We start from the raw sequence: 26,670 nt of genomic DNA on the forward strand, positions 1-26,670 counted from the left end.
TAAGCTATTTTAAAAGTGGACAGTGCAAAAATCAACAGTTCCTGGGGGAAGTAAGTTTGGTCAAGTTTTTCAGGTAAGTAAAGCACTTACACAGTCAGTCTCCTGGGCACAGGCAGCCCACCGTTGGGGGTTCAAGGCAACCCCAAAGCCACCACACCAGCAACACAGGGCCGGTCAGGTGTAGAGGTCAATGGAGGGCCCAAAACACATAGTGCTCCGGTCCTAGTCTGCTTACAGGTAAGTACCTGCATCCTCGGGGAACAGACCAGGGGTGTTTTGTAGAACACACCCTCAGCGGCACAGGGACGGCCGGGTGCAGTAGGCAAAGTAGGCATCGGGTTTACTATTGAAAGTAGTGGAGGGACCCGGGGGTCACTTAGGCGATGCAGGCAGGGCACAGGGGGGCTTCTCGGGCCAGGCACCGACTGGGCTAGGATGAGGGCCGCCTGCTGGTCACTCCTGCACTGGTAGGTGGTTCCTCCTGGTCCTGGGGGCTGCGGGTGCAGTTCTTGGTCCAGGCGTCAGGTTCCTTGTTACCAGGCAGTCGCGATCAGGGGGAGTCCCTGGATCCTCTCTGCAGGCGTTGCTGTGGGGGTGCAGTGGGGTCGACTCAGGGTGCCTACGTCGTCGTAGGCGCCTAGGAGTCCTTTCTGCGGTGTTGGTTCTCCTGAACTCGAGCCAGGGGCGTCGGGTGCAGAGTGTGAAGTCTCACAATTCCGGTGGGAAGAGAGAGTTCTTTGAAAGTTGCAAAGTTGTTGCGGTTTTTTAACAGTCCAGCTGTTCCCTGGAGTTTCTTTGTCCTTCGGGTTCAGGGCAGTCCTCTGAGTCCTCAGAGGTCGCTGGTCCCTGTTGGGTGCGTCGCTGTGCAGGTTCTTTGAGTCTGGAGACAGGCCGGTAGGGCTGGGGCCAAGTCAGTTGTCGTCTCCGTCTTCTCTGCGGGGCTTTCAGGTCACCAGTCCTTCTTGTTGTAGGTTGCAGGAATCTGATTTCCTGGGATTAGGGTCGCCCCTAAATAATAAATTTAGGGGTGTGTTTAGGTCTGGGGGGCAGTAGCCAATGGCTACTGTCCTTGAGGGTAGCTACACCCTCTTTGTGCCTCCTCCCAGAGGGGAGGGTGGAACATCCCTATTCCTAATTGGGGGAATCCTCCAAACTCAAAATGGAGGTTTTCTGAAGGCAGGGGTCACCTCAGCTCAGGGCACCTTAGGGGCTGTCCTTACTGGTAGGTGACTCCTCCTTGTTTTTCTCATTATCTACTCCGGCCTTGCCGCCAAAAGTGGGGGCAGTGGCCGGAGGGACGGGCATCTCCACTAGCTGGGAGGCCCTGGGGTGCTGTAACAAAAGGCATGAGACTTTCAGGTTCACCGCCAAGTGTTACAGTTCCTGCAGGGGGAGGTAGGAAGAACCTCCACCCAGTACAGGCTTTGTTCCTGGCCCCAGAGTGACAAAGGCACTCACACCATGTGGCCAGAAACTTGTCTGGTAGTGGCAGGCTGGCAGAAACTGGTCAGCCTAGCACTAGGACTCGGACTGGTATTCAGGGGGCATCTCTAAGATGCCCTCTGGGTGTACAGTGAAATAAATCCCACACTGGAATCAGTGTGCATTTAGTGTGCTGAGAAGTTTGATATCAAACTTCCCAGATTTCAGTGTAGCCATTATGGAACTGTGGAGTGCCTATGCCTATGCCACAGGCAGTGAGAGGTGGGCATGGCAACCAGAGGGGAGTGCCATGTCGACTTAGTAATTTTCTCCCAACCAGCGCACACAAGCTGTGAGGCAGTGTGCATGTGCTGAGTGAGGGGTCCCGAGGGTGGCATAAGACATGCGACAGCCCTTAGAGCCCTTAGGCATCCCTTAGAGACCTTACCTGGCATCAGGGCCCTTGGTACCAGGGGTACCATTTACAAGGGACTTATCTGTGTGCCAGGGCTGTGCCAATTGTGGGAACAAAGGTACAGTTTAGGGAAATAAAACTGGTGCTGGGGCCTGGTTAGCAGGGTCCCAGCATACTTTCAATCATACCTGGCATCAACAAAAGGCAAGAGGTTAGAGGGTAACCATGTCAAGGAAGGCATTTCCTTACACAGAGAATCCAGTCAAAGGTTTATTTGTATACCCAAGGTTTTGTGGATTTGTTTTTACCACTTCTAAACACAGGAGCACTGGAAAAAACAGAGGCCTCCACAAACAAGAATGTGGGATGGCAAAGCAGTTTGAGAAAATATGCAGAAAGGATTAAAAGTATCACAAAGTTCCTATACAGCTCAGTTTGTGGTAGCTGCCCGAGCACAAGATTTCCTTCCAGGGCAACACAAATGAATAAAAAACGTAAAGTAAATCAGATAAAAACAGTTTAATATAAAGTAATTAAAACCTGGAAGCAGAGATATTTAACAATCTGGGATGTTTTAGAGATTAACAAACCTTACAATACCATAACCATCATTAATTTAATAAATATAAAGGGTGCAAAGAACAATCACTAACAAGATTAGTTATAAATAGAAAAACATTTTAGTGGAGAGTTACCACAGAATATAAAGAAAGTTTATCTGGACAAGCCCTGCTGAAGACTGAGTACTAAATAGTAGTTTGGCTCCACCTGTTATGAATATTAGGTCTTCCTCTCTTCCGAGCATTCCTCTTCTTGAGCTACATTTGCTAATAAATCAATGTATCAAGAGTGAATATGTGTGATTAGAAGAATGCACATTTAGCAAGTATCTTCTGCAACGTTATAATCAAGTCTTAGTTGAATATATTCACAGTATTTAATTCAAGTGCAAGCTATTCTGTTTTGCGTTATCTGTTACTGATTTTTATAGAGCTCCTAGAAGGTTGACCATTACCTGTCTTGATTATTGTTGTTGTTCAAAACAACAATCTTACAGGATGAAAATAAGTGAAAGGGCATCCCACCAGTCACTGTAAATCACTTATTCTGAGAGTTTTAGCAACAGTAAAATAAGGTCATAAAAGCTAAATGCAAAGACTGAGGGGTTGGAGAGGAGACCTTCATACCAGGTGACAACGGGATATGCCATGAAGAATGTTATCATCTATTTAAACTGAAGGCTTCTGGGTATGTATTTAGACTTCACCTATTAGCTGCCTGGACTTATCATTGTTGCTGGCATCGAACAACAAGAATAGCAGACCTTGCTATTATATTTAATAAAAGACCTACTGTTTACAACAGGTATGTGGGTGTGAACCATGTGGAACTCAAAATAGTTTTTATCTCCTGCTGTGCTTCAATTAGCTCAGTCCGCAAAAGTAGCAGAATGGGGGTGGAATTGCTATAAAGGTATCACAGCAACCATGCCAGAATGGAATTATTCACGTTTTTACTTAACAGATCTGTTGCTATTTCATTTGTCTTCATTGTGGCTGCAACTCATTTTGTGTTCACTAGACTCCCCTTAGGACACTACACAAGACCAGCCCTATTTACCTCAACCAGAAACTATCAACTCCAGGAGGTCAATGCATCACAAGAACCACAGACTTTCTATCACAGAAATCCACTACCAGAAAGAACTCTAGATATATTAAACAGTGTTTATCAGGCTGCGCACACAGAATATGGAATTCCTTACTTACAAACATCAAAACAATCCCTTCCACAAGCTTTAAAAAAAGTACTGAAAACCCTACTCCTCATTACCACCTACAGTGTCAGCACAGTTAAGCCAGCACCACGGCAATAAAAATCTGAAAGGACATGCAACTGTTCCCCATATTGTAGTGCCTGTCCCTTCCACCGTCCTTACAGAACTTGAATCTCTTTTAAAGGGGTCAACAAATGGATAAGGAATCCTTATATCTTTTTTGTAGATTGACAACAATCCTCCTATAATACTATTAATGTCTAAGTAAAGTGTTCTGATGTCCTCTGGTCTTGTTGGCAATATACCAAAAACACAAAGAAATAATCTACAGTTTTGATTTTAAAATAAATCTTTAAAATGTATCCCTTGTGTTCTTGAATGTGGTATTTCGAATTAAAAGAAGGGTTGGGGTTCGACTAACTATCCCTGTAATTCCTCTTGTGACTGATTCTTAAACACATCCACTCAAATATTTTTCAGTGGGTCATGGGGTGGTTGCAGTACAACTATTTTGTTCTGATTTGGGGTGGCACATTAACGGAGTCCTTGGTGCCAGAGTTGAATCTTACACAGGCATTCTTCTTACTGTGTTTGACTCATAAGGATGGGCTATTTCATGGAGAAACACAGTGCAACTGCTAAATCAAGTGATCCCAGGAAGGTACCATGCCAATTGACAAATGGTAATGGTCTTTGTTGCGCTTGGGAGCACTTTCTCCTTCTCAGTTTTCAAATGAGATGAGACAGCTTTTCTTGTTGATGCACTACATGGACTTCAGAGTGTTTCAACAAGCGCACAAGCACGAAGTGTGGACAGTAGCTCGATCAGGTCATAGACATGCTTGCAGACACCAACAGTCCTGTCTATAGTCTGTGCAGAAACTGATGCATTTTTTCCTGCAGACCTCCTTCGTTGGTAATGTGGATTATTTGTGGCAGCAGATCTTCAAAAGAATTATTGCTGCTGATCGAGACACAGACGCACGATTCAACTTTAGTACATTATTTTTATTTGCAGAAACAGAATGATTCATATATGAGTTATGGAAGCTTATTTCCTGCTTGGATTTCAATTCAGATAACTATAAAACTCATCCCAAATAAAAGAGGGATGACTACCTAAAATAAAAATAAAATGGTTCTGAGCTAGTTAACTAGGCCTTTCTTTTGACCAGTAAATCTTTATACCTTTATGCCAATCTGGTTGGACTATGTTTGTGTCAGGTTTCTGGTTTCACCCGGCACGCTTGTTTGTGCCACCAATATCTGCATTTTCTGTTGATCTTGCTAGAGTTTAAACATGCTTTCCAACACTAAAACCACCTGAACTGCTACTTGATTCAAGGGCCAAATGCTGTTCACTCATGGTTACAGGATATTGTGTAGATAGTTAGATAATTGAGATGGGTATATCCCCCATGACAAGGACTTATTGTTCAAAATGTTCAGAGTAAAAATATTCTCAGAAGCTAGCTTACTTAAAGGGATATTGGACACTGGGACCGGTTTCTTAAATAAGTTGCCTGGGCTCTTATCATGGATGCCTTTAACCCAGAAAACAGGAACAAATTATTGACCCATGTCTCTCAGTCCTAATCCTGACAAGCATCTTTCTTCACCAAAAATAAATCCTTCAGATACTTCAGGCGTTTCAACCTCTTAAATAGTCAGTTGCCACTGAAGAGACCTAATCGTCAGTCATGCCTGAAGAACCAAACACTATGAGATTCAACAGTATGAAAACTGGTATTACTCTTTCAAGTGTCTTGCCTGGCAAGAAAAGGGGGCCAATATATTCCATGTACTGTAATCTGTCCTTTGACAGAAAACCTTTCTGAGATAAAGTGCCCAACACTGCTCAAATGAACTGAAATACAATTACAGGCACTAGGGTCAATCTTGAGAGGATAAAAACTGCACTTTGTAGAAAGATGTGTGGTCTTTTAAAGCACACACAAAACCATCCCCTGGGAGACAGTTTACAGAAGCCTAATCATGCAGGTAATGGATTCCCTGCAATTCTTATAGTCAAAAATGCAATACTCTAGAATCCATAACCTCTATGAAGACCTAGGGTGCTGACATTCAGGAAAAGCACAGAACTCTAAACTGAATTTATTTGCCTTTCACTGTGAAATGTAAGTACTTTCTTTGTGAAGGCATAACTTAAAAGTGGAACTAGGCATCATGCAAGTCTAGATGCACCATCAAACTTTGTAATGCTGAGATAATTTGAACAAAGGGCACCATCCTGAATTATCCTTTCTTCAAATACTTCTTGAACACATTTAAGTATTATAAGGGTCTCTGCCTTTCCACTTTCGGTTTTGAAAAAATGTATGGAGTAAAGCTCTGAATTCCATTTTGCCATCTTGAAAAGGTTCTCTGTAGTTTTTTGTTCTGAGTTTCTGAGGTTGAGTGAACCTCTTAAATGATTGGCTGTACTGTTTTGAGAATGTGCAGGATATGCTGGACCATAGTCAGCCTTTCCTATGTCAGAAATCATCCATCATTACGAAACTCCAGTAAACTATGCTCCTAGGAAATTATGAAAGCAGATTTCCCTGTGAAGCAGAAGCTATGGTTGTCAAAACATGTTTGATGTTTTTAGCTTCATGTGTCCCCTGTCTTTAGTAGACATTTACATAGTTAGCCATTGAAAGGGGTTGTCTTTGCTGAAAAATTAGCCTTTGTTGATGGACTGGAGGAATCAAACTATACTTCGGACTTAGTTGGTTAATTGTTGCTGACCACCGTAAAAGTTATCAGCCTGGATTCTTCACAAGAAAGGAATTATTTGTTCATCATCCCTGAAAACATTGAGCAAGTGGTTCTAGATACAAATCAAAAAGCAAGGGAGAGAGAGAATGTTTCTGTCTGGTGCCTCTAGCAATAATAATCTTATTTGTTAAGGACCCATTAATTACCATTTGCACTTTTGTTGAGGCACAGGATTGATATAGCATGCCTACAGGAGACACATCTCACAGATATAGGCGCCCAGCCTTTGACCAAAAAATGGTGGGTCAAGTATATCATTCCTCATACTCTTCTTATGCTAGAGGAACTTTGATCTGGGTGGCCTCTGGGCCCCTTTCTCCCTCACTTATTCCAAGGCCAATATGAGGGTTATGTCCTTTTACAAGGAATGTTAGATCGTCAACCGCTAACCCTACTGAATACTTATGCCCCAACATAGATGACCCAGGGTTCTTTCACACGATGCAGGACTAATTGGTGTAGGAATTGCTCTCCCTCCCCCATCCCAAATAATGTGGTTGGGTGACTAACTGCGTTGGACCCTAATCTGGACAGGACACCCAGAGGGATGGGTCAAACCCCAATATGGTGCAGGCTCTCTGGGGGGTGATGCACAACCTCGACTCCAAGATGTTCTGAGACTGCAGCATCCCACCCACACAGTATTCACATGTCATTCCCTGACCAACAATACATGCAGTGGACTGGACATGATCTTGCTTGCTGGGTTCCCTCTTCTAGACAATGCCGAAGTCATGCACCTGGCAAGATTCCTCTCGGACCACTCCCCGGTCAGTTGTAGGAGGGTTTGGGGAGAGGCTGGCCATAACATCGTGATTGCCTTTTGACATACTTGAAGACCAGGAAGGGCGGGAGCCTCTTTCAATAGCTCTGACCGATTACTTGGAAACAAATTAGGGCTCAAGAGCTTTTAGATCCATGGAATGGGAGGCCCTCAAAGTGGTTGTGCAAGATACAGGTCTTGGCCTCACATTTGGGGTGCATAGGCAACTACAGTCTGGCCGCCTCCAGGAGGAGCCCGCCATGCACAAATACAAGCAGAAGCCCCAAGTACACTAGGACAGGTCAGGGAATACCGTGTCTGTCGTACGATTACTGACATTTGGGACTGCTTAGACAAATATACTCTATGTCAATACTGGCAAAGATTGCACCGGGAAGAAGATAAAGCAGGCAAGCTGCTGGCCTGGATAGTGCGCAAGGAAACGGCCTCTCTTCTTGTAACTCATGTATTGACTCCGAAGGGAAATAAGGTCACTTCCAGAGCGGAAATACCCCAAACATTCAAATGGCAGGTGTACACAGCAATCTTGAGAATTGATGCATAGCAATATATTAGGTTCCCAGAAGGGTAAGACACTCCTAAACTTCACCCGCTGGCGCTGGAAGCACTCAAGGCCAATCTGACCTTGGAAGAGCTTCGGGCAGCATTGTCCGACCTTCCACGCTCTAAAGCACTGGGTAGAGATGGCTTCCCACCTGAGTTTTATCAGACCTTCACATCACCATTTTCACAGAAGCTCCTGGAAATATTCTTAGAAACCAAAGAAAACGGTGTCCTACCTCTGACCATGAAGGAGGGTGATTTCTGCATGGCTCTGAAGCCAGACGGTTCACAGGCTGACCCAGCCACCTATAGACCTACATCCATTCTCGACAGACATGAAAAATCTCTGTAAAAGACTCTCAACTCACTTCTGTCCCTATATGACCCAGCTGGTACATGAAGACCAGTGTGGCTTCATTCCAGATCGCAACACTGAAATGAACCTTCACAGACTAGCCTTTACACTGCACGAGGTTCAAGACCTAGATGAGAAGGTGGCGGTGGGAGCCATCAACTTGGAAAAAGTATTCAATACTGTGGACGCAGGCTATTTGCTAGAGGTTCTGCAGGACATGGGGATCGAACCGCAGTTCTGCTGCTTGATACGTCTCCTTTACTCCAACCCTAGGGTGAATGTTAAGGTGGGGGGCACCCGTTCCGAGGTGTGGATGCTGGGATGCAGCACAAGACAAGGCTGCCTACTACCGCCACTTTTATTTGCACTTTCAATAGAGCCTTTGGCAATGTGGACACGTTCTGAGCTGCATCCCTGTGGAATACAACTGGGGGAGGTACGACACAATCTCACTTTAGGCAGACGATGTAATGTTCTATATGTCTTTCCCCAGGGACTTCATACCATCATTGATTAGGCTCACAGAGGGTTTTGGAGAGCTCTCAGGACTGCAATTAAACAAAGGCAAGTCCTTGATATTTCTGCTTGCTTTCCTGGCTGGGGGCACACCTAGAGAGCTACCACCTCTGGGCCAGCGCAAGAAAATGTCTCACTTCAAGAACCTGGGCATCAGAGGGGCACACACAGGCTCGTCAACTTCGCCTCAATATAGACAAGGTTATAGAAGGCCTTGGTGCATCCATCCAATTCTGGAACACTTGTCCCTCTTGCTAATGGGACGCTAAGCCATCTTTATGATGGTGCTGCTTCTGAGATGCCTCTACATATTGCTAAACTCATTATGCCCCCTCCCAGTTATGGTCTTCCAATGTCTTGACTCCCTGTAGGTCTCACTACTGTGGGTAGGTAAACGCAGAAGGATGGCCCTCTCAACAATAAAAATGACCTATGATGAGGGAGGTCTGGAAGCCCAAAGCCTTGACTTATACTACTGTGCCGCACACATACAGCATGCAGCCTGCTGGCTAGATCCAGAAGATAACTGGGAAAAGCGCTTGCTGGTGGGATGAGTGAGGTGGAACACTTGCCCAAACTCCTAATGGAAGGTGCCGGACACCCACGCGATCCTGCATATTGTGTGCGTCACAGCCTCCACCTGAAAATGGTTTGCCCAAAAAGACTTAAAGAGGGACCCTTTCCACTGGGAACTCATGGTATGGATACTGAAACGAGTCTGACAATTGATGAAGCAAGTGTCCTTCTAAGAATGGAGCGTAGGCGGATGTAGTACGCTAGGAGACCTTTAGCTCAGTGAGACCTATATCTCTTTTGAGGAGACCTGCACCTCATTTGCATTGGAGCAGGATCACTTCCTGCATTAAGCCAGGGAAACTTGGCCCACTTTCCCAGAGGCCCCTGGTACAATACACACCCTGGGAATCCACCTGACCTACGGGGCAGGCCGCCACTTGATCAAACTATTATAAAAAGCCATCAGAGCTGACAGGGGTGGGCGACATCCAAGGTCTCGGGCTGCCTGGGAACAAGAACTGGGCTCACCACTAGGGGAAGCAGACTGGGCACATATTCATGTCCTCACATACAATGTCTTGTGCCACTTCCTGCACTGGACTTATCTTCCTGCACTGGACTTATCTAACCCCCAAAGATCTCCACAGGATGTCTGACACCTGTTCGGATCACCGCCCTACATGTGGGGTTGGCGGCGTGGAATTCCTACATCTATCATGGGAATTCTGGGAGGTGCACAGGTATTGGGGTCTAGTAGTAGCAGACCTGAATATGACTTTGCACATCACTCTGCAACTCATACGTTCTCATTGTCTTTTGGGGAACATCAGATGCCCAAAGGGTAAGAAGATGGCCTTTAAGTTGCTACAACTGGCACTAGTGTTAGCAATACACCGAGAATTGCCATATTCTGGATGGAGAAAGAGCATCTGACTTAGAATATTGGCATAGGGGCGCCAAAGAATGGACCTGAGCAGAGTAAATGCATATACAATTGAGTAGAAGAGACTATAAAGTGGCTGAGGAGCTGGAGATATGAAGGGCACTGTGTGACAGACTCCTAAATCCTTTCAGTGCCTCAATGGTGAGGATACGACTGACATAGATGAGTGATGGGCGGCTGGGAGGGGGAACAGAGCCACATCCAGGGTAGGCACCACATTAACAGGTCTTTGATAGGGGAAGAGTTTAATGAAAACCTGTGTCATAAAGAACAAGTTACTTACCTTCGGTAATGAGGTTTCTGGTAGAGACTATCTAGCTGCAGATTCCTTACCTTAGAATTCCCTGGCATCAGCTTCCAATCTGGAATTTTTCTGCTGAGCAGTACCCTGCGCACGCTGTTGGACGGCGTTGTTCGGATCTGCATGCGCTGACCAGCTCCGCGTGCGTTGTCAGCGTAGTTGGAGCCGTCTATGACGTCACGGTTGTCTATATAGACATCAGCTCGGGGCGCGTATGTCAGTTCTTTTCCCACAACTTTCCACGCCAAAAGCGCAGAGTCATGGAAGAACCAACAGTTTTAGATATTATCTCTTTATTTGACTGTTTGAAGTAAAACATTTTACATGCCTTTACGAAAGGTAAAAATGCCAAAATCTTATACATATATACATAAATATATATATTTTTTTTTTATAAAAATATCCGCAGAGCGGGGAGGCTTGGGTGGGTGTAAGGCATCTGCAGCTAGACAGTCTCTACCAGATACCTCGTTACTGAAGGTAAGTAACTTGTTAATCTGATAGAGACTTCTAGCTGCAGCTTCTTTACCTTAGAATAGATACCCAAGCTATAACCCATGGCAGTAGGTCTGAAGTAGATTTTTTTACTAGGAAGTCCTGAAGGACAGAATGGGCAAAATGACCCTCTCTTCTCACCAGTGTTTTGCAAACGTGTGCAAGGAAGCCCATTTGCAGCCTGACAGATGTCCACCACAGGTACACGCAGGTGGTAGCAGCTTTCCCCTTAGTAGAGTGAGCTCTCAAGCCCTCAGGAGGCTGCTTCTTTGCCAAAGCATAGCAGATCTTGATACAGAGAACGACCCAGCGCGAAATGGATCGTTTCTGTACTGCCCGACCCTTCTTTGCACCAACGTACCCCACAAAGAGTTGGTCGTCCACCCAGAACGCTTTAGTGCGATCATGATAGAACGAGAACGCTCTTTTTGGGTCCAGCCGATGGAGACGCGCCTCTTCCTTAGAGGGATGCAGTGGTGCAAAGAAGGTGGGCAGGGTGATATTTTGACCCAGATGGAAAGGGGTCACCACCTTGGGGAGGAAAGAGGCACGAGTTCTGAGAACCACTTTTTCAGGAAAGATTGTGAGATATGGCGGTTTTGATGATAAAGCCTGTAGCTCACTCACTCTTCTGGCAGATGTTATTGCCACCAAAAAGGCTGTCTTAATAGTAAGCAGCCGAAGAGGACAGTTATGTAAGGGCTCGAAGGGAGCACACATAAGGAAAGTAAGAACCAGATTAAGGTCCCACCGGGGCATAACAAAAGGCACAGGCGGGAACAAATGCACAAGCCCTCTCAAAAATCTCTGTTCTATAGGTGATTTAAACAAAGATGGTTGATCGGGCAACCGAAGAAAGGCCTATAAGGCTGCAAGATAGCCCTGGAGAGTCCCTGGGGACGAACCCTGTTGGGCGAGAGATAATATAAACAAAAGGATATTAGACAGAGAAGAAGAAAGAGGATCAATAGACCTCTCTATACAATATGAAACAAAACGTTTCCAACGGCAGGCGTAGATCGACTTAGTAGAGGGACGCCTGGCTGCCAGAATGACATCACAGACCTCGGGAGGGAGGTCATAAACCAACTGTTGCCGCTCAATCTCCATGCATGAAGGCGCAGAGTTGACAGGTTCGGGTGGAGAACCTTCCCCTGCTGCTGCAACAGAAGATCCTCCCGAAGAGGCAGCCTGATTGGAGGACCGATCCTCATTTTGAGAAGCTCTAGATACCAAACTCTCTGTGCCCAATCTGGAGCCATTAGGATTACTTGGGCCCGGTGTAAGGAAATGCCTCCTTGGCATGGTTACCTCCTGACTTTTTGCCTTTGCTGATGCCAAGTTCTGATTTGAAAGTGTGCTGAGGCCTGCTAACCAGGCCCCAGCACCAGTGTTCGTTCCCTAACCTGTACCTTTGTCTCCACAATTGGCACACCCTGGCATCCAGGTAAGTCCCTTGTAACTGGTACCCCTGGTACCAAGGGCCCTGATGCCAGGGAAGGTCTCTAAGGGCTGCAGCATGTCTTATGCCACCCTGTGGACCCCTCATTCAGCACATGCACACTGCTTCACAGCTTGTGTGTGCTGGTGGGGAGAAAATAACTAAGTCGACATGGCACTCCCCTCAGAGTGCCATGTCAACCTCACACTGCTTGTGGCATAGGTAAGCAACCCCTCTAGCAGGCCTTACAGCCCTAAGGCAGGGTGCACTATACCACAGGTGAGGGCATAGGTGCATGAGCACTATGCCCCTACAGTGTCTAAGCAAAACCTTAGACATTGTAAGTGCAGGGTAGCCATAAGAGTATATGGTCTGGGAGTCTGTCATACACAAACTCCACAGCACCATAATGGCTACACTGAAAACTGGGAAGTTTGGTATCAAACTTCTCAGCACAATAAATGCACACTGATGCTAGTGTACATTTTATTGTAAAATACACCCAGAGGGCATCTTAGAGATGCCCTCTGAAAACATACCCGACTTCCAGTGTGGGCTGACTAGTTTTGCCCGCCTGCCACACACCAGACATGTTGCTGGCCACATGGGGAGCGTGCCTTTGTCACTCTGTGGCTAGTAACAAAGCCTGTACTGGGTGGAGGTGCTTCTCACCTCCCACTGCAGGAACTGTAACACCTGGCGGTGAGCCTCAAAAGCTCACCCCCTTTGTTACAGCGCCACAGGGCACCCAGTTAGTGGAGATGCCCGCCCCCTCCGGCCACGGCCCCACTTTTGGCGGCAAGGCCGGAGGAGATAATGAGAAAAACAAGCAGGAGTCACTGGCCAGTCAGGACAACCCCTAAGGTGTCCGGAGCTGAGGTGACTCTGACTTAGAAATCCTCCATCTTGCAGATGGAGGATTCCCCCAATAGGATTAGGGATGTGACCCCCTCCCCACCGGGAGGAGGCACAAAGGGTGTAGCCACCCTCAGGGCTTGTAGCCATTGGCTACTATCCTCCCAGACCTAAACACACCCCTAAATTGAGTATTTAGGGGCCCGCAGAACCAAGGAAGATAGATTCCTGCAACCTGAAGACGAAGAAGAAGGACTGCTGACCTGAAGCCCTGCAGAGAAGACAGAGACACCAACTGCTTTGGCCCTAGCCCTACCGACCTGTCTCCCCACTTCAAGAAAAACTTCAACAGCGACGCGTCCCCCAGGTTCCAGCGACCTCTGAAGCCTCAGCGGACTACCCTGCATCTAAAAGGACCAAGAACTCCAGAGGAAAGCGGCCCTGTTCCACAAAGACTGAAACTTGCAACAAAGAAGCAACTTTTAAAAGACCACACGTTTCCTGCTGGAAGCGTGAGACTTTCCACTCTGCACCCGACGCCCCTGGCTCGACCTGCAGAAAACTAACTCTACAGGGAGGACTACCCGGTGACTGCGAGCCCGTGAGTAGCCAGAGTTGACCCCCACTGAGCCCCACAGCGACGCCTGCAGAGGGAATCCAGAGGCTCCCCCTGACCGCGACTGCCTGCTTCAAAGAACCCGACGCCTGGGAAACACACTGCACCCGCAGCCCCCAGGACCTGAAGGATCTTAACTCCAGTGCAGGAGCGACCCCCAGGCGGCCCTCTTCTTAGCCCAGGTGGTGGCTACCCCGAGGAGCCCCCCCCCCTGCCTGCATCGCTGAATGCATTGCTGAAGAGACCCCTGGGTCTCCCATTGAAACCTATTGCGAACCTGACGCCTGTTTGCACTCTGCACCCGGCCGCCCCTGTGCCACAGAGGGTGTACTTTCTGTGCCTGCTTGTGTGTCCCCCCGGTGCCCTACAAAACCCCCCCTGGTCTGCCCTCCGAAGTAGCGGGTACTTACCTGCTGGTAGACTGGAACCGGGGCACCCCTATTTCCATTGAAGCCTATGTGTTTTGGGCACCACTTTGACCTCTGCACCTGACCGGCCCTGAGCTGCTGGTGTGGTAACTTTGGGGTTGCCTTGAACCCCCAACGGTGGGCTACCTTGGACCCAACTTTGAACCTTGTAAGTACTTTACTTACCTGTGAACCTAACAAATACTTACCTCCCCCAGGAACTGTTGATTTTTAAATAGCTTATTGCCATTTTTGCCACAACTGTACATGCTATTGTGTTGATTCAAAGTTCCTAGGATACCTGAGTGAAATACCTTTCATTTAAAGTATTGTTTGTAAATCTTGAACCTGTGGTTCTTAAAATAAACTAAGAAAATATATGTTTCTATATAAAACCTATTGGCCTGGAATTGTCTGAGTGTGTGTTCCTCATTTATTGCCTGTGTGTGTACAACAAATGCTTAACTCTACCCTCTGATAAGCCTACTGCTCGACCACACCACCACAAAATAGAGCATTAGAATTATCTCTTTTTGCCACTATCTTACCTCTAAGGGGAACCCTTGGACTCTGTGCATGCTATTTCTTACTTTGAAATAGTACACACAGAGCCAACTTCCTAGACCCGGTCGTTCTTGATTTTCTTGAGAACTCTGGGCAGAAGTGGTATAGGCGGAAAGGTGTACAGGAGGCCTGAACTCCACTCACGACGAAAAGCGTCACCTAGTGATAGCCCTCTTGGAAACTCCAACGTGCAAAACTGCTGACATTGCGCGTTCTCTACGGAGGCGAACAGATCTAACCAAGGCTCTCCCCACTGCTGAAAGGGTCCTTGTGTCTCCTCCGGATGGAGACACCATTCGTGATCCTCTAAGCATTTTCGGCTGAGCTCGTAAGCCCAGGAGTTCAGAGAACCTGCCAGGTGTTGAACCACCAGGGTCATGCCATTGCTGTTCCCGCGATGTCCAGAGACGTAAAGCCTCTTGACAAAGGGTCCACAACCACACACCGCCCTGCTTGTTGCAGTACCACACTGCAGTAGTGTTGTCTATGAACACCTGCACTATCTTCCCTTTCACAACAGGAAGAAGTGCTTTCAATGCTAGTCAGATCGCCCGAAGCTCCAGCAAGTTGATGTGAAGCCCAGATTCTGCCGTAGACCTGTGACCTCCGAGCTCCACCTCTCCCAGATGGCCGCCCCATCCCAGAAGTGACCTGGGTCTGATGGTACCACGACCTCTTCCGGGATGTTGTGAAGCCTGAGGACAGTGGCTAAACTGTGGCTGGCGTGGTACCACGACCCTTCCGAAGCCTCGAAAGGGGCGAAAGACAGACTGTTGTCGTGCTGGCACTGAAAAGCCCAAGGATCTGGCCGTAGCTCGAGAATCCTTCAACCTCTCAAACGCGGAGTCTGCCTTTTCGCCAAAAAGGCGAGAGCCATCAAAGGGCATGTCTATCAAGCTTGACTGGACATCCCATGAGACACCAGGTGAACGTAGCCAGGTGTGGCGACGTAGGGCCACTGATGATGAAATTGCTTTGCCCAGCGAGTCGTTCATGTCCAAACCACACCTGATCGTAAACTTGGCTGCATCTCTCCCATCCTTGACAGCCTGGGTGAGAGTGTCCCATTCACCCTCCGGGACCTGGGGCAGCACCTGTGCCACTGTATCCCATAAAGAATGGGAATAACGGCCCAATAGGCAAGAGGTGTTTACGGACCTCAATGCCAGGCTGGTGGAATAAAACATCTTCTTCCCAAGCTGGTCCAGCCTCTTGGACTCCCTATCCGGGGGTGCGGAAGGGAAGGCAGCACGGGAAGTAGAGGCTTGGACAACCAAGCTCTCAGTAGTGGGGTGTTGAGTCAGGAAACTAGGGCCGCTCAGAGCGGGTCTATGGCGGCAGCCGACTGTCCTAGTCACATGAGCCCCTGTGCTGGGTTTGGACCATGCACCTAGAAGGACAACTGTAAGAGCCTCATTGAAGGGCAACATCGGCTCTGATGTTGTCACCCCCGGTTGAAGCACTTCTGTCAGGATATTCGTCCTGACTGGCACCGTAGGCAAATCTAGGTCCAAGACCTCAGTTGCCCTACGCACCACCATAGCAAATGAAGCACCCTCCTTCGTAGCCACATTAGGAGGAGAGAGCATGCCAGCATCTGGAGACGTGTCCAGTCCACTGGCCTCCCCCTAGATCCTCATACCAGTCCTTCTGCAAGCCACATTCTAAAGGGTCCTCAGACCCCTCCCATTCCTCTCCTGCGTCTGGCTGATCTAAATAATGCTCAGACAATGATCTGGGCCAAATTGGCTCAGTCGAAGTCGACGTCGTACGACGTCGCTCCGGCTCCAGATCATCCGGAATAAGGATGTGGCTACCACCGGTGGGCGCCGGTGGCAGAATTGTCGACGTCGGACCCGGCGCCGAAGGAGCTCGACTGTGAGGGACAGGCGCGGGTCCGGATCCGATATCGGATCCTGGGGTCCCCAACGGCACGGAGGCCGAAGCCGCCGACGTAGAATCCCAATGGGCCCCTGCTGACCCCACGGGGCCTGAAGACCCATCCAAGGGTGCAGCCCGCTCAAAAACGAGACGCATGGCCTCGTAAAATTATTTAATCTGAGCGGGGTTTGATCCTGTGCACGGAAAAGGGGGAAGACGCGGAGTCGGCCCTGGCGACGGCTCCGCGGAACCGTGCTCAGAACATCGACGTTCCATAGATGCCTCGACGGGCGTGGCGAAGTCGAAGTCTGCTTGTACTACTACTTTTTTTTGTGCCTCTTACCTTCAGATGACCTCGAAAGCGAGGAAGAGGACTTGGGGCTACCGGAGCGGGGCTGCGACCTCCTCCCACTGCGGGATCGTGACCTCCACAGAGTCGCGCCGACCGAGGACATGTCGGGCCGCGAGAAGCTTGAGGGATCTCTTCCTCAAGGCCTTCGGAGCCAAGGCCCGACAGTCGGAGCACGAGGCGGAGTCGTGGTCCTTCTCCAGGCATTAAAGACAAATACGGCGCAGGTCCGTCACTGACATGGTGCGATGACACACACCACACGGCTTGAACCCGGTCTTTCTCGAAGACATGACTTCAAACAGTGAAAAAAGCCTTGACAAACCGTCAAAGAAGGGTAGCTCTTCCCGAACTGCGCTTAACTGGCGCGGAAGGAAAAGAACTGACGTACGCACACCAAAACAGCATCTATGTAGACAACCGTGACGTTATAGACGGCTCCAACGACACGGACAATGCACGCGGAGCTGGTCCACGCACGTAGATCCAAATGACGCCGCGCGCAGAGTACTGCTGAGCAGAAAAAGTCCGGATTCGAAGCTGACGCCAGGGAATTCTAAGGTAAGGAAGCTGCAGCTAGAAGTTTCTATCAGATTTACATGTCTAACAATTGCCTTGTAAAGTGTCACTGTAGTTGCTTGGTGGAAGCTGTCTCTGGTACACTACTACATCCGGGGTAGGCACCACATTAACATGTTATTGATAGGGGGAGAGTTTACCAAACGCCTACGTGTCATAAATTACATGTCTGACAATTGCCTTGTAATGTGTTCTCACTGTACTTGCTTGTCGGAATCTGCCTCTGGTAAACGGACTTCTGGTGTATGTTGGTTTGGTGGAAAACTGAAAAATAAATGTTATTAAAAAAAATGATCATTTGCGTCAATGGTACTGTAATGGTAGCTGTTTTACCTCTTTGATAAACTTAGTAGGCAGGTCAAACAGAGACATTGCTTTCGAATAGAAGGTCCAGCTCACCCTATTGAATGCTTTGGCAGCATCGATGGTTATTAAGGCAAGGATTTCAGATTTTATTATAGCTAAATTGATTGTGGAGATGGCTGGATGTGTCAGCTTACCGATTCTTCTCCCTGGAATAAAACCTTTCTGATCTGAGTGTTTGATATGTGTATTGGATTTTGCATGCCTGGTAGCAAGGATGCCTTCAAATACTATATAATCGTAATTTTGGAGTGAGATAGATCTATAAGATTCTGCCATTTTGGGGTCCGTACTGAACTTCTGAATAAGAGAGATGATAGCCTCTTTCCAGGACGGTGGAACCTCAGCTTTTATTTTTAAGACAAATCTCATTGAACTGATCTTTCTAGATGGGGGCCAATATATCTCACAAGGACTTGAAAAGGTTAGCTGGTAGTGTGTCTAAGCCCGGCTACTTCCCACTACTCGACTTATTAACATGGAGGAGGATCTCACCAAGAGTAACCTCGCTCTAGAGGAATTGACTATTTCTGAAAGACTAGGTAGCTTTCTTTCCTTTAGTCACTTACTTATGGTTGTGTTGTCTACTGCAACACTCCCTGAGTAGAGATTTTAAAATATTTTGACCATATGTGACTCTTTCCCTTCCATATAATTATATGTATTCCAATTGTATTAACTCGCTAGTCTGATTCCTCTATCTGCCCTTGCCACACCTTTCCTCATATTCAAAGTGTGAGATTTTACTAGCTTTTCATCTCATTCTGCATTTACCTTCCATGCGTTGTCTATAGTTCTTCCAATTACCGCAAGATATGACATCTCTCTTCCTCTACACTTAATCCCCGCCTAAGCCTTCTGCAGTCTCCCTATCTCCTCCTCAAGCCTTTGGGCATCCTCTCTAGCTTTTTGTCTGCCTATTATTATGTATGTTACAGAGGATGCCCCAAACATATGTGCCTTGAAGGCATCCCAAGCCATAGTCGGGTTAGGGGATCCCAGATTGCTCTGAAAGAATCAAATTGTCTCCCACGCCAATATTTTCACTATTTTGTCAAGGTCCTATCTATGTCCACCTAAAGTTAATCCAGCCCCTTGTGAAACTAAGGGTTATTAACAATGCTGAGTGATTTGAGCAGTGAGCTGGTAGGTGGGTGGTCACCAATTTCACTGAACACCCTTCTATCTGCCAATGAAAGATTAATTTATTAATAGTGCTTGTATTTTTAACTATAAAAACTGTACACTCTCTTCCTTGCTTCTTACACCAAACATCACAAAGCCCAGGATCAGACATTAGATTCCTAAATGTTTTATCACATTATAGCTTACACAAGTGACCCAAATAGGACACTAAGGCAAATGGAGCAGATAACTGATAGTCTTGGGGCTACATCAGGTTAACAGATAAATAAAACTGAAATCTTGAGCTGAAACCTTTCTTATGCACCTCTAGGGAATCAACTTAAGATACTAGGGTTTGGAAATCATGCAATATCTAAAGGAGATTCCAAAGGTAAATCTGAATTGAGTTAAGAAAGAAATAGATAGATAGCCGGTCAATAGAGCCTTCCCCTGATGATTTTTGAGTGCACAAATTAAATTAAGATATCGGTCCTCCCAAAGTTAACTTACCTCTTTGATAAGTCCGCTTTCTAAAAGATTCCATAACTAAGATCCAATGTTACCTTAGCAGTTTTGCGTGGGCCTTGAAGGGGCATAGGACGGGGTAGTAAAAAATGTAGGAGGCGGCGTGACAAAGTGGGGCTAGCACTTCCCGATAATTCCGTTGTACTGTCATGCTTTTCAGTTTAGGAATAGTAGGTTTCTACTTTCAAATCAGGGGCCCTCTGGTAAGACGATATACACATGCATGTTTAAGAGACCTAGCCCAGCATCATTTCCTCTATAAAAAAGATCCAAAGCTTTTTAAAGAAAGTCTGGCTAAAGGTTATAAGAAGAAACTTAGATTCATGGCACAGCTTTAGGAAAGCTGTAGACATTGGGTATTATTCTCAATATGCTCTAATTCGGCTCTCTGACTTTTTTTAAATAATAATTTCAGCCTCCCTTTAAAAGAAGCTGGCCTCAATATTGGGGCCAGTTACTTATTGGAACTGACTTAAAATCTTGAGAGGTTCTCTTTAAGGCAAGGCAATCAGAGGAATTCTCTCAAGATTTAAATACCTAAAGCTTGCTTCCTGGTATGCAAGGCACAGACTGGATCTTGAAGCAAATTGGGAACATGAAGGATGGCTTCTGGCCTCTAAAGGGAAGGCAAGTAAAATATCACTGTGGTACTTGGAGCTGGTACAGGCTGCTAAGATATTAAAGATCTCCCCGCATCCATGGGAAGGGATTCTGCAGGTGATGCAACAGCCTTACCTGTGTCAAGAATATTTTTCTCTTCTATATGCAACTGTGAAATCTGCTACCTTAAAAAAATGAATCATTTACGGGAAGTCCAATGATCATGCTGGGTAGGCTGTAGAAGTCTATGTCATGTCACAGGACTGGTACAGAAAACTATCAAATCAGATGTTAAGTGGCAGTATTCACTACATTCACTAATATCTGGTGGTGAATGAGGACAAAAAAAAATAAACAAACCCTGGACTCTTCAGATTTTTTAGAGCAATATACCTTTTTTTTTTTTATTAGAGTTTTGAGTAGAACCAGCAATACATTGCACCACACTAAAGAGCATTAGAAATGTGTACAATTTGAAGTTACACCTCTTTGCACCACCATTCAAAAGGACGTTTAATGTTAAAGAGACACTGGGGGTGTTGCACCACTACACTTCTGCAATTGCCTCAGTATCGAAGCAACTTACATCAGTAAATAGGAGACTGAGCTCTCAAAGCTGCAGGTTATCTCCCCCAAGGGGAGTCTCAATCAGTTCCATAATGTACTACATAGATTATGTACAAAACATACCACTGTCAGTACAATGTCGCACCTCAATGTTGTTAAGGGTGTCTTCGGCTTGCAGGGCCATTTATGCACAGTAGGAACTCCAAATGTCTTTCGGTCATGAACTGGGCAGTATCAAAGACCAGTACTCCCCTAGTTGCTCCTGACAGTATAATATATATACACCTGTTAGCCAGCACTTGATCTGAGGGTAGTACTTCCACCCCCAGTGTATTTCCACCCCTCTCTTGGCCCGGAGAAGCATCATGGCAGTAAGCTTGTGCACGCTAGCCAGGGTCCCCCTAACAGCTCAGGAGTGCAACAAAAGGATTTCTGGACACCAATCAACTCCTCACCTACACACTCTAAAACTGTGTCCCAGAACCCAGCAACCTCAAGCATCATCATGCCAGGTGGAGAAAGTTTGCATCTCCCAAACTATATTGCACGCAGCAAGAACTGTTCTGTAACCTCATTTGAAACAGTTAAATAGGCATGTGGCACAATTTTATCATTATTATTCATTTTGGCTCAAGTGAACCATAAAAGGTACAAGATAAAACATTCATTAAACTTATAAAAAAATTATACACAAATTCAGATCTCCAGGTGATGCACATACTAATAAAATACAATTCCATTAAAACCTAATCCAGAATAATTTTTTTTTTCAAAAACTCAGTATGGGTAGTGAGCAACCAGATCTCATATCCTCAAAGAATATTTTGTTACAAACAATGACCGCCAATCGCAAGAATCGTTACATCTTATCAACAGCTTTCAATTTATTCAAGAACATACAGGGAGTGCAGAATTATTAGGCAAGTTGTATTTTTGAGGATTAATTTTATTATTGAACAACAACCATTTTCTCAATGAACCCAAAAAACTCATTAATACCAAAGCTGAATATTTTTGGAAGTAGTTTTCAGTTTGTTATTAGTTTTAGCTATGTTAGGGGGATATCTGTGTGTGCAGGTGACTATTACTGTGCATAATTATTAGGCAACTTAACAAAAAACAAATATATACCCATTTCAATTATTTATTATTACCAGTGAAACCAATATAACATCTCAACATTCACAAATATACATTTCTGACATTCAAAAACAAAACAAAAACAAATCAGTGACCAATATAGCCACCTTTCTTTGCAAGGACACTCAAAAGCCTGCCATCCATGGATTCTGTCAGTGTTTTGATCTGTTCACCATCAACATTACGTGCAGCAGCAACCACAGCCTCCCAGACACTGTTCAGAGAGGTGTACTGTTTTCCCTCCTTGTAAATCTCACATTTGATGATGGACCACAGGTTCTCAATGGGGTTCAGATCAGGTGAACAAGGAGGCCATGTCATTAGATTTCCTTCTTTTATACCCTTTCTTGCCAGCCACGCTGTGGAGTACTTGGACGCGTGTGATGGAGCATGGTCCTGCATGAAAATCATGTTTTTCTTGAAGGATGCAGACTTCTTCCTGTACCACTGCTTGAAGAAGGTGTCTTCCAGGAACTGGCAGTAGGACTGGGAGTTGAGCTTGACTCCATCCTCAACCCGAAAAGGCCCCACAAGCTCATCTTTGATGATACCAGCCCAAACCAGTACTCCACCTCCACCTTGCTGGCGTCTGAGTCGGACTGGAGCTCTCTGCCCTTTACCAATCCAGCCACGGGCCCATCCATCTGGCCCATCAAGACTCACTCTCATTTCATCAGTCCATAAAACCTTAGAAGAATCAGTCTTGAGATATTTCTTGGCCCAGTCTTGACGTTTCAGCTTGTGTGTCTTGTTCAGTGGTGGTCGTCTTTCAGCCTTTCTTACCTTGGCCATGTCTCTGAGTATTGCACACCTTGTGCTTTTGGGCACTCCAGTGATGTTGCAGCTCTGAAATATGGCCAAACTGGTGGCAAGTGGCATCGTGGCAGCTGCACGCTTGACTTTTCTCAGTTCATGGGCAGTTATTTTGCGCCTTGGTTTTTCCACACGCTTCTTGCGACCCTGTTGACTATTTTGAATGAAAAGCTTGATTGTTCGATGATCACGCTTCAGAAGCTTTGCAATTTTAAGAGTGCTGCATCCCTCTGCAAGATATCTCACTATTTTTGACTTTTCTGAGCCTGTCAAGTCCTTCATTTGACCCATTTTGCCAAAGGAAAGGAAGTTGCCTAATAATTATGCACACCTGATATAGGGTGTTGATGTCATTAGACCACACCCCTTCTCATTACAGAGATGCACATCACCTAATATGCTTAATTGGTAGTAGGCTTTCAAGCCTATACAGCTTGGAGTAAGACAACATGCATAAAGAGGATGATGTGGTCAAAATACTCATTTGCCTAATAATTCTGCACTCCCTGTAATGTTAATCAAGTGTAGTCTATAATTGGGGGATAGCGTTCCTGTTGTATTGCAACAATAACACCACTGCTCATACGTGATTTCCGCTACAGTACAGTCTGCAATTTGTTCCTAGCTCTTGGTGTTATCACAGTGGGTGTAGTCAGTATTGTAGAATACAGCCGTGTAATCATCTGTTTGGGGGAAAGCTGTCTGAATGATAAAGTCCAGCAAGTGCACACTCTTGGGTTGGTTTGGGAATGTACAATGTATTTATTTACAGGTGCCTTGTAGTCTATAATAAAGGCTCACGTCTAGGGGTGTGCACCCTGAATATCATGCAGAGCAATGAAACTACCCGCAGAATATAGCTCTCACACCACTACCAGCTTCATGTGTTTCAACTTTTGCTGGACCCTCTTATTCATGGTCAGAGGCAGCGCAGGGCTCAGCACCAGCTTCAGACCAGATGAAAACAAACACTCCATCCGAGTTCTGCGTCGCGTCCAGCCCAATACCCAGGTATTTCACAGTATCATCTTCTCCCCTGGGGCGCAACAGCTCAGTACAGATCATCATGGCCATAGTGGTGTGGCCAATGTTATCAGCAGTGTGTAGCTAATGGGGTGCACGGTGGAACCACTAACGTGCACAATAATAAGCTCCAGGTACAGCTCTGTGTAAAGGAAAAAGTCAAAATCTCCCATGCCAATCAGCGCTGACCCCCTCCGCCCCCCCCCCCCGTGTCCGCTCACTCATGAGTGATCGGAGACAGAAGATGGTTTATGGAGGGTTGATACAGAGGGCAGGAACCTCACTCACAAACTGTGCCCATGTTATGTTGATGAGGATACTGTTTTGAGGTGAGGGGTCACAGGGGAAAGCAGTGAAGCAGCTCAAATGGAATGCAGATTAGAAAACAGAGGACAAAGTTAAGGTCCCACTGAGGCATGAGAAAGGGAGAGTGAGGAAACAAATGTTGCAATCCTGTCAAAAAATCTGTCAAAAAACCTGGAAACTTGAACAGAGGGCAGATCCAGAAACCGCAATAAAAGCTGAAAGAGGAAAGATACCCTTCAATTGTGCCTAACGCAAGGCCTTGCCGGGCTAGAGACCAGACAAAAAATAAAACGACAAATAACTTGGCCTGAAGAGGATCAATCTGCCAAGTACCCCATCAAGCCACAAATTTGTCCCAACAACAGGAGTATACAGTTTTAGTCGACGGACACCTGGCTGCCAAGCTTACATTAACCACCTCCACAGTATGGTCTAAGGTGTTCAGCTGTCACGGTTCACCTGCATTAAAGAAGGTTGAGATAGGGAAGGTCTGAGTGCAGAATTATTTCCTGCTGCTGCACAGCAGATCCTACCGAAGGGGCAGCCTGATCAAAGGACAGATGCTCAAGCCCAGGAGTTCTGGGTACCATGCTCTTTGTGCCCCACCCAGGGCCACTAGGACTTGGGCCCAGTCAGTCCTGATCTTCTTGAGAAGACACCCTGATAGTATCCTAAACCCTTATGGGCCTCCAATCCTCGCTGAATCGATTTGACCATTTCTGCTCCAAGAGTGGCTTAGAAATAAACACCTCTAATACCAAGTTCATGGTCATTAACCCTCACAGGTCATATAGGGCAGGGTTCTGCAAAGTAGGTCCTGGAGAGCCGGGTCCATGCCAGATTTTTAGCATATCCACATTTAGAATAATGTAGATTTCTGAAACATCTTTTTTCTAAATGTGGATATGCTAAAAATCTGGCATGGACCCGACTCTTCAGGACCGACTTTGCAGAACCCTGATCTAGGGGGAACCTTTCCCTAGGCGGATCTAAATTAGAACAAGTTAACACCTTTGAATACCTGGGAATTAAACTATCTGGCTCAATGTCTTGAAAAGCTTATATCAACTCTGCATCATTAAAATTTAGCCAGCTAGTGGGCGTCCTTCTAAGGGAGCACCAGGCATCAACTATATGACCAATAGCTGCTGCTCTCCAGATTTATAATATGAAGCCTGTTAGTACAGCACTTTACGGGGCCAAACTCTGGGGCTTTGAGGATGCAAAGGAGCTTACCCGTACTGAGAATATGTTCATGAGAAAGCTCACCTCCCTGGCCCCGAGCACCCTGCCTCTTCCTTTGCACTTGGGTCTGGCCTGCCATAGTCGGTCACACACCGCTGTTGTTTTGGAGGAGAATCATGGCAACTTCCAAACTTTCCTCCTATGCCACCGCGTTTAGGGAAGTTTGTTCCTTGGACACCTCCAATAAGATCTGGTGGATCCATTCACTTAAGACAGCATTGATTGCCTTTGGGATGGGAGACTCATGGAACTCTTCATACACAGGGCCACCACCAACCAAAGAAAGAGTGAAGTCCTGCTCCTGGGTAACCCAGTCTGTATCTCGCTCGCTCTCATTAGGGCGACTAACTATCGAGTTTCTGGACTTCAAGTCTACCTGGTTGCTAGAATCTTACCTGGGCAGCATTCTTGATCCAACCAATAGGAAGCTCTATATGCAATTCAGATTCGATTCCCTACCTCTCAAAACCTTTACCAGCAGATGCCAGAATAAGGCCCCTAGTAACAAGTTATGCCCCTGCTGCAATCTGCACCAGGAGTCAACTGCCCATGTCCTCTTTGCATGCCCATTTCTATGCTCCCATACGAAGGAAATGGCTCATGCAAACCTGCAAATGGCGCGGAACCCGAGATCACGCTGCAGCCATGAGAATTTTAACATCAGACTCCAGTCTGCCCATTGCCGTTGTCAAATTTCTCAGAGGAATGTGGCGCATCAGAAAGAAATTGACTAAGACTGCCTAACCCTATGTCCCAACAGTCTTACATGTTCATTTCTGCACCATTACTGTATCCCGGAACTGTGTTTTGCCACACTCCTCTTTTATTGTACTGCATTTTGTGCATTATCATGTTTTAATAATTTTTAGCCAAGCTTAATTTTATGAATTTTAAGATATTATTTATTGTGGTGCGATGTGACATTTATGGCACTGGATGCCGAAATAAAGTTTATGATGATGAGAACTCGGGACAGGAGTGGTATTAGTGGAAATGTATAGAGAACACCCGAGTTCCAACGTGTCTCTCATCGTGCAACCTCACAGAAACTAACAGGCAGAAGTCCTCACATTCCACGTTGTATGTGATTGCAAAAAGACCAAGCCAGTGTTCTCCCCATTGGCGGAAGAGATCCTGCTCCAGTGTGTAACTGCCACTCGTTATCTTCTAGGTGCCAACAACCGAGTTCCGTCTGTCCTGGCATTCAATGATCCTGCCAGGTGATACACCACCAGGAAACTTCCTTGGTGGTCCAGCCAGCTCCAGAGACACAAGGTCAATGATCCCACTTCGCCCAGATTGCTGCAGTGCCACATGGCAGTGTTATTACCTGCAAGCACCTGCACCAGTCTCTCCTTGACCGATGGAAGGAAAGCTTCCAAAACTAAGCGGATGGCCCTCAGCTCCAGAAGGTTGATGTGGA

General features: G+C 46.4%; 1 protein-coding gene across 2 annotated transcripts in view; it reads right to left on the bottom strand.

Moving 5' to 3' along the window:
- DNAJC13 (DnaJ heat shock protein family (Hsp40) member C13) overlaps nucleotides 1–26,670 on the bottom strand; it is an 876,382-nt gene that overhangs the window by 188,231 nt on the left and 661,481 nt on the right. The gene's annotated exons all lie outside the window — the stretch shown is intronic.

This window comes from Pleurodeles waltl, chromosome 10 (assembly GCF_031143425.1).
Source record: "Pleurodeles waltl isolate 20211129_DDA chromosome 10, aPleWal1.hap1.20221129, whole genome shotgun sequence".
Taxonomy (NCBI): domain Eukaryota; kingdom Metazoa; phylum Chordata; class Amphibia; order Caudata; family Salamandridae; genus Pleurodeles; species Pleurodeles waltl.